Raw genomic sequence first — 9,020 nt, 5'->3', positions numbered from 1 at the left:
GGACGACAATGGTCACAACACACAAACAATGTCAAATGCAAAAATCCTGATGTGTGCGTCACATCACGACACCTTGCAGGTAGACGTCGGATTTTCCGTTTTGTGATGCAAGTGTAAATCACGCAGTCACACTCAATGGAAAACAACGCACGTCGTGTAAAATGCATGAATTCGATGCTGTTCAGGCACAAATTACGGTCACTCGCTCCAGTCACCAGAAAAACGCTCAATCGAACTGTGCACAGCGACAGAACTTCAACGAATCCACGACTCCCACGTGACACGCGCCAATGTTAAGAATAAGAAGAAGAAGATGCCTACGTACGTAGAATGCACTGCAATAAGCACGCCAGCTTTCACTAGCATCGTTTCAGAGGAAACAGCTGTTCTATGCGCTCACACAGCCCCACAAAATTAAACTCGTTCTGTGAATTCCCCCAACACAAACATCTACCAGCCAGCGCGGGCACTAAATCAACAACACACTGCACCCTGCCAGATACGATCGTATACTGGACACACGACAAAGAGCGCCTGCGCTGAGACAGGGTAGGAAACTTAAAGTGCAGAGATTACCCACAAGCAACCAGCTTTTCCCGTATAGAATCGTAATCTTCGTAATGCACGGGATTACTCATGAGAAGCTTAAAAATTATCAAAATTATTACAATTTTAAAATCATGAAATTGACTTCATTTCGACAGAACGGGATGTACTACATTTTGCAAAGTTCAAAATTGTTACATCTTTCGAGATTACAAATGTTGTTAATTTGTATTATTTCGTTAGGCTGCGTTGGCTTTATTCGGGTTGTATACAGGGTGAGTCTAAAGTATCTTCACAAATTTTGTGTGCTTGTTCCTGGATCACAAATAAGGAAAATGTTCCTATGAACATGCGGTCACAAATGCTTCTTTTTCGAAATAATAGTCAAAAATAATTTTCAATGTATGCCTTTGTTGTCAAGTATGAGTACAGGGATATTTCTTTTTAACAAATGCTCAAAAGTTTCTCCTCCTTTCTCCACACATGCACGAGCACGACGTACACACGACTGGCGGATTCGTTCGTACACACCAGGGTTTCCTCGAGTCATCTGCCATGCATTCTGCACACATTCCCATCATTGTTTATGGGTGTTGCATAAGCGACGAACTTCAAGTGACCCCCACAGATAAAATTCCAATGGAGTCAGGTCCGGTGACCTCGGTGGCCATGCTACTGGGCCACCACGCCCAATCCATTGCTGAGGGTACTTTTCATTGAGATGACATCTGACGCGATGGGAGAAGTGTGCTGGGGCACCGTCGTGCATAAACCACATTTGTCTTCTTGTACATCTTCAAGGAGACGTGGCAAGTGTCTTCTTAAGAATCGCCGATATGAAGGTCCTCTTAGACGCGATGGACCAATAAACATGTCGCCAGGAGTTACTGCCCAAACGTTAAATGAAAATCTTTGCTGGAAGCTGGATGCACTTTGATATAAAGTCAATTCATTGAAACTTATTTTAGGCTATTATTTCGAAAATGAGACATTTGCGACCCCATGTTCATAGGAACATTTTTTCTTATTTTTGATCCTGAAACACGCACACGAAGTTTGTAAACATACTTCTGACTCAACCTGTATATGTATGCAGGGTACAATCGGGTAGCGCCCAGTGGAATCACCTGTTCTCAGATTTCGACAGACTCTTGCCGGTCTGGACACGTGAGATCGGTCAGTGACACTCAGGGTCGAAGATGTGTTGTACGTTTTCGATTGGGTCTGATTCGCCTGGAAAGGCTGCGATTACGAAGTTTCGTCATGTTCGTTCCGGTTTCAACAGGCATGGACGGTCTTATTTTTAGCAAGATTCACTTGTGTATTAAAGGGTGCAGAAATTTGCCTACCCACCCACAAAGACAACTAAAAGTGTCTCCATAGCAACGATCAGCTGGTTAATGCTATTCAGGGAAGCGATCGCCGTTTGCTCTGAGAGTCTAAGAGCAACTACACGATTAGGGCTCGCGTCTTCAAATGCCGGTCTCCTGGCTAGAAGTCAGCACGCACTAGGAAGGTCCTGCGACCGGCCTACTTCATCACGGTTTTCCGTGGTTTTCCTCGGTTCTATGGCAACCAAATTCAACTTATTTAGCCCTCACAGCGCTAATATCAAAATTCAAAATTGAGCTCAAACGCAGAGACCCTTACTATCTCCCCTTTTCCACTTCCAAATGCCTTCTCCTTACAAAACCTATTTCTACCTGAAGGACAAGCGGGCACTGCCTGGGGTCCTTCGTTTTCTCAAATCAAAATTAATGCCACACCCCACTTTCTCTTAGTTGGTTTTTCCCAAATTATTAAGAAACAAAATGAAGAGTTCAAAACTTCAAAATCCCGATTCTGTCTCAAACTGCTGTTTCTTGCCATTCTCCTGTTCGCCTTCGTTGAACCTTCTTCAGGATCTGCCAAGATTTTAATATAAACACAACTGATACTAGGATACTGGGAACGACCCGTTCTTCAAGTGCCTGAGCTCTGAGGGTCCCAACTTTTTGTTGGCTTCGATCTACAGACATTTTGGTAGGACTCCTTGGACGAGGGATCGGCCCCCCGCAAGGCCTGTACCTGTACACAGGACAACACAACACAGAAAAACGCGGACAGACATCCATGGCTTGAGTGGGATTCGAACCCACGGTCCCAGTGGCACAAGGCCCACGCCTCAGACCGCGCGGCCACTGCGGACCCATAAACACAACTGAGCAGAAGGAGCAGCCACTGAATTTGATTTTCATTCCGTTTGTCAAATTCTTGAAGCTCCGATCTAACATTTCTGCTTCGTCCGAATCCTCACGAACGCCCGGAAGTCCCCCACAGAATTTTGCTCGCCCTTTCTTCTCTAGACGTAATTAATAAGCGGCGACTCACGAGCTAGAAAGATTTGCGCAAATCGTCAAGAGAGGTACAGATTAATCTGCGACCAATAAACATGTGTGATAAGTTTGGTTCATTATCGTCTGACTACAGCCCTCATTTGCACCAAAATTTTACTGTTGAAAGATGACTCTTGTGGAACGTTGAGCCGTGTAGTGTGGTGGAAGTCTTCCGACGTTTCAGAGGCGCTTACCGTGTCCGTTAATCATGGCCGTGATGTTGGGGGCCCTCAGCACCTCTGAAACGTCGACCAAGTTATACCAGACGACAACGTCCCGGAATCTCTTCATATTATCCGGTGTGAGGACCATTTCGGCAGAAAGCCTCAATCTCAGTTATTACAGATGACAAATCGCGCTGTCAGAATAACAACTACCTCGTAACCTCATGTACCCCCACGCCTGCGCCCAGCGCTCTCAACGCTTCTTAAGACCTTCACTTGCTGGATATCTGATCGAATTTTCCGGTTATGACCTCGAAAACAGTCTGACGCACTAATTTATCGCACACACAGAGTGCAGTTGCACTGGCAACCTCATTATTACCCAATCCTGTTTAATTGCCATTCATTTTATTATTTTGTCCTCTCACGTGTCTTTTATTCTTACCCGTGGGCCCCAATAATTAAAATTTTCCGTCTAAAATGTTTCCCATGCCTTCTCCATGCACTTCCCATCCATTCCTCGGCCGAGACTTCAAATAACGAAGCTCCTGTTCTACCTTCCGCAGTCTCTCGGCAATTCTCGTCAGTGTCCATCCAGAACATGTAAAAAGTTTGCGGTTTCTCGATGATTCCAGCTCTTACGATCATTTTAACTTTACGTATGAAAACATTACGACAATCTTACAAGCGCATGAACGAAGTTTGTGCGAGATTTACCTCCTATTCTGACGCGATTGGGTGGAACCAAAGACCAGCTAGCCTCTTTGAAGCCTTCCTCACGTGCCTTTGACGGGCGAGGAGAAACAAAGCTTCAGAGATAGAGACTGGCGGATCGGATTCTCTGAGACAACAACAGATGCTGATTGTAAACTTTTGCTAGACAACCATATCACAATTCCTTGATCGAAGTTTACTTCCAATCGACGGAGACAAAACTGATTCTTGCCAAGGCAATCGGAAAAAAGAATGTGGTACTTGTGGGTTATCGGGACACATCGCTTTAAAAATAGGTTAGGTTAGGTTAAGTGAGGTTAGGTTAGGATAGGTTAGGTTAGGTTAGGTTAGATTAGGTTAGGTTAGGTTAGGTTAGGTTAGGTCAGGTTAGGTTAGGTTAGATTAAGTCATTTTAGGTTAGGTTAGATTAAGTCAGGTTAGGTTAGATTAAGTCAGGTTAGGTTAGGTTAGATTAAGTCAGGTCAGGTTAGGTTAGGTTAGGTTAGATGAAGTCAGGTTAGGTTAGGTTAAGTCAGGTTAGGTTAATATGTGTGGATAAATGACATACTTGAAAGTTATTATATTTTATTTCAATAAATGACAAATTATTGTATTTTATTTCAATAAATGACATACTTGAAAGTTATTATATTTTATTTGGATATGGATGAGATGTTAATTGTTACAACCTGTCTCCGGAGGCCAAAATTCGCTTATTGATTTTAGAATCGTTTTAAAAATATCGCCATTATCTAACAACAACCGAGCATACGCATGCGCAGTTTTCCGACCAATCCGATCCAGAAATTCGACTCTCTCGTTTTGTGTCCCGAAAACCAGAAGTACCAAGAATGTTTTGTGGAACGACGTCTGCTCAATTACCAATCACACACTGCATCATAAATCCTTATCCTGACCAGCCCTGCCAGCCTCGACCACTGCATCCAACGTCTGCCTCTTGCAATGTCACAGCTGCGATCTGAGCTCCTGTTTCAACGATGAAGAAAGTTATTTTTAAACACTATTTATAGAAGTTGGTGGTTACTGTAGGCTACACGGAATGACGAATTACAAGTTCTCAGCGAAGCTACTGGTCCCTGCACAGGGTTATTTGAACGCGAAATATGACGACACAATAAATCAGCCTGTATCTTTTAGAATATTAATAGGACAATAGTTCTGCACTGAAGGAAATTAAAAAAGTTTCAAACTAGTACATGATATTTACCAATATCAATTTTGTTTTCTTAACAATTTTCAACTTCTTACTGCAAGCGTTTCTATGGGAATGCAATATTATTGATCGTATTTTAAAGATAACGTAAACAAACTATTGTTGCGTGGCCATGGCCTACTATTTACACAAATCACTAACACTCACTAGTAGAAAATAGTGTTTCACAACTCTAAATCGTATTATAATTTTTCTCTATGCAGTGTACTGAAATACACAAAGTATTGCTTTCAAGTGAATAATTTATTCCGTCATTTTACAACAAATTTCTTCAGTACAAACAATAAGACAGAACCCCTTGACGTTCTTATGTCTTGTGCCTCGGAGCTGTTGTGTCACTGGGATCCAGTTCCATTGTAGTTGCAATATGTGAAATATTTGTGCAGCGTTTTCTTTGATACAGAACGGATAACGATCCAGCACATGTACAAATTCATTATTTGTTCTTTTAAATGTTCTATTGTCTGTTACGTGTTTTGTCCGTTGTCATAATATGTAAATTACCTTTACAAAATTATGCAAGATGCAGTTCCTCATGCGAGCGTCGAGTAGTCATGTATTTCTTAGTGGCGTCTAAAAATGCGTGCTTCATGAATATTTGTAGGTCTTGAATTTTGCAGTACAGAATTTAACCACACAATAAATAGTTGGTCACACTCACAACTCACAAATGCATACTTCAAAAGACTAAGAAACCTTCCAAAGGAGGCGGAGAAGACGCCCACTGGGTTGTAGAGCCAATAAGGAGGCTGCCATTATGCATTTGATCAAAACATGTTTTTATCATTATATTGTAAAATATAAGAAATTTCTACAAACAAAATAACACAAATTTATTCAATAAATAAATAATCAACAAGACATTAAATTGATATCAGCATCATATTTGACCATTGCATTCTGAAAAGTATGTATTTCGGACAACCTGGTGCCCTCACACACAAGGAGAATAAGGAAAATAATATGTTTGAAAACACAAATATTCATGTGTATTTAACAGGACCATCATCAACCAAATGATTCCGAAATACATCAAAGTGATATATATATATATATATATATATATATATATATATATATATATATGTATAAGAACAGAGTCATTTAGCAAGCGGTTTTCGCATACTGCTCCAAAACGCACTTAGGTAAGTATATTTTCGCCGGGGATGCGTTCCTGGACGAACCGGCGTAAATTGAAACTCACGAGTAGTATAATGGCATTACATTTAAAACACTGAAATAATGTAAACAAAATAAAGGGATTTGAGGTTTTCACGGCGGTGAGTATGAAGATTTCTGTCTTACATAGCTGATTTTGAACAAAAATTATAAATGCAGTCATCTCTGCAATTACGAATGTTTCGTTAACGCGAATTTTCTCCAATGAGATCGATGAATCGGCAAAAGCTGTTTGTGAAATGCAAACTCTTGCATGTGCGAGTTTGTTCTTATGCGCTTTAAACTTTCAAAGGACTAATTTCATTTCTGCGGAGGTACCGGTGTTATTTTTACTACGCGATTTTCTATAGGTCGGCGTCTTACATGAATGCAATTGTCGCATAACCAGAGATGACTGTACACATCAATCACATGAAAGAATCGCGGGGACCAACGAATTTCGGATTGTAAGTGTAAAAAATATATTTTTGCAATTCCGTTTATTTTGAAGATTTCCGTCTTCTCGGTTGTTGCGCTGTGTAGTCTGGTCGATGTTAACCAACGTTTCGGAGGTCATACTGCCTCCATCATCAGGGCGATGAGTATGAAGATTTCTGTCTTCTGGGTTGTTGCGCTGTGTAGTCTGGTCGATGTTTATCAAACTTTCAGAGGTCATACTGCCTCCATCATCAGGGCGATGAGTATGAAGATTTCTGTCTTCTGGGTTGTTGCGCTGTGTAGTCTGGTCGATGTTTACCAACGTTTCAGAGTTCATACTGCCTCCGTCATCAGGGCGATGAGTATGAAGACTTCTGTCTTCTGGGTTGTTGCGCTGTGTAGTCTGGTCGATGTTTACCAACGTTTCAGAGGTCATACTGCCTCCGTCATCAGGGCGATGAGTATGAAGATTTCTGTCTTCTGGGTTGTTGAGCTGTGTAGTCTGGTCGATGTTTACCAACGTTTCAGAGGTCATACTGCCTCTATCATCAGGGCGATGAGTACGAAAATTTCTGTCTTCTGGGTTATTGCGCTGTGTAGTCTGGTCGATGTTTACCAACGTTTCAGAGGTCATACTGCCTCCGTCATCAGGGCGATGAGTATGAAGATTTCTGTCTTCTGGGTTGTTGCGCTGTGTAGTCTGGTCGATGTTTACCAACGTTTCAGAGGGCATACTGCCTCCGTCTTCAGGGCGATGAGTATGAAGATTTCTGTCTTCTGGGTTGTTGCGCTGTGTAGTCTGGTCGATGTTTACCAACGTTTCAGAGGTCATACTGCTTCCGTCATCAGGGCGATGAGTATGAAGATTTCTGTCTTCTGGGTTGTTGCGCTGTGTAGTCTGGTCGATGTTTACCAACGTTTCAGAGGTCATACTGCCTCCGTCATCAGGGCGATGAGTATGAAGATTTATGTCTTCTGGGTTGTTGCGCTGTGTAGTCTGGTCGATGTTTACCATGTTTACCAACGTTTCAGAGGTCATACTGCCTCCGTCATCATTGCGATGAGTATGAAGATTTCTGTCTTCTGGGTTTTTGCGCTGTGTAGTCTGGTCGATGTTTACCAACGTTTCAGAGGTCATACTGCCACCATCATCAGGGCGATGAATATGCCAATAGGAACAAACAAACCAACCAAAAAGCTAACTAAGGGCGGAGTCTTGCGCAAGCGCAAGACATCGTCTCTTCCTAGGTGACACCATTCCTGCGTACGAAACGCATTGCTGGAAATGGTACACGGTCTTAAACTAAAAACGGAAATTTTGCTATCGCTAACGGGGTTCTGTCGTGGCGGGAGCCTCGACCACTCAAACTAGGGTCTGTTGCTACTGATGGGAGGTTTTCCCGTCAGGCGAGTTGTCCAAAGAATCTGGTTCGTTGCCTCTCTGAGGTTTGAACCCAGAGAGGGAGGGGCCGTTTCGGCTGACGGCCTCCGTGATCGGGGGTGGCGGGCCGTGCCCCTATTAAATTATTCCCTGGTATTCGCCTTACAACTGAGGAAAAGCACGGAATATCTCAGTCAGGGTAGTGTGTGGGGCTACGTTTACTCGGCATTGTTGTTACCTAGGAAAACGTGTAAGATCCATATCAACAATGCGTAAATATGGACCGATAACAATGGTCAGCTTGCGTGAATTGTTATGTTACCTAGGAAATGTCATGTTTACTCGGCATTGTTGCATTGGTATATTTTGGCTTCAACAATCCGTTTCGTTATTGGGGAAAGAGCTTTACTGTGTAGAAGAAGTGCGTCGTAGACTAGACAATTTCGTGCTGGTAGAAACGTTTCAGAATATCACAGGTACTTATATAAGAATTATTACATTTCATTTCATTACATTTCATTATATTATAGGGACGTATTTACGTCAGATTCTCCGGAACGGTCCGTGGTTCCACTGTCAACCTTCATTTCTTGACATTCCTAATCACTTGTAGCTTACATGAAACCAGTGTATTTTAGGCCCAAAAGTTAAATGTTTCCGTATATTGCAGAGTAGCAAATTTGCTTCACAATAAACTTTCTACGGTACAAAAGAAACAACGCAGGATTATGAAAACTTGTAGGCTATAGTAAAACGTCTACAATATATTTCTTAAAGTACGATATTTAATGGGGGCTTAATTTTGACGTAAATACGTCTATATTGAAGTGTCATTCGGCAAGAAAGCGTAACGAAGGTGTGTGGAATCCATATCAACAATGTGTAAATATGGACCGACAACAATGGTTATGTTACCTATAAACTAATTGTTACGTTAGGTGTTTACACGGCATTGTTGTGTCACATTACTGTCATCAACAATCCGGTTTCGTTATTGCGGAAAGAGCTTT

This window comes from Zootermopsis nevadensis, unplaced genomic scaffold, assembly GCF_977971745.1.
Source record: "Zootermopsis nevadensis isolate Lab colony 2312 unplaced genomic scaffold, Znev_1.0 Znev_ptg000009l, whole genome shotgun sequence".
Lineage (NCBI taxonomy): Eukaryota > Metazoa > Arthropoda > Insecta > Blattodea > Termopsidae > Zootermopsis > Zootermopsis nevadensis.
The sequence above is the reverse complement of the archived record's forward strand: the minus strand, read 5'-3'. Positions refer to the sequence as shown.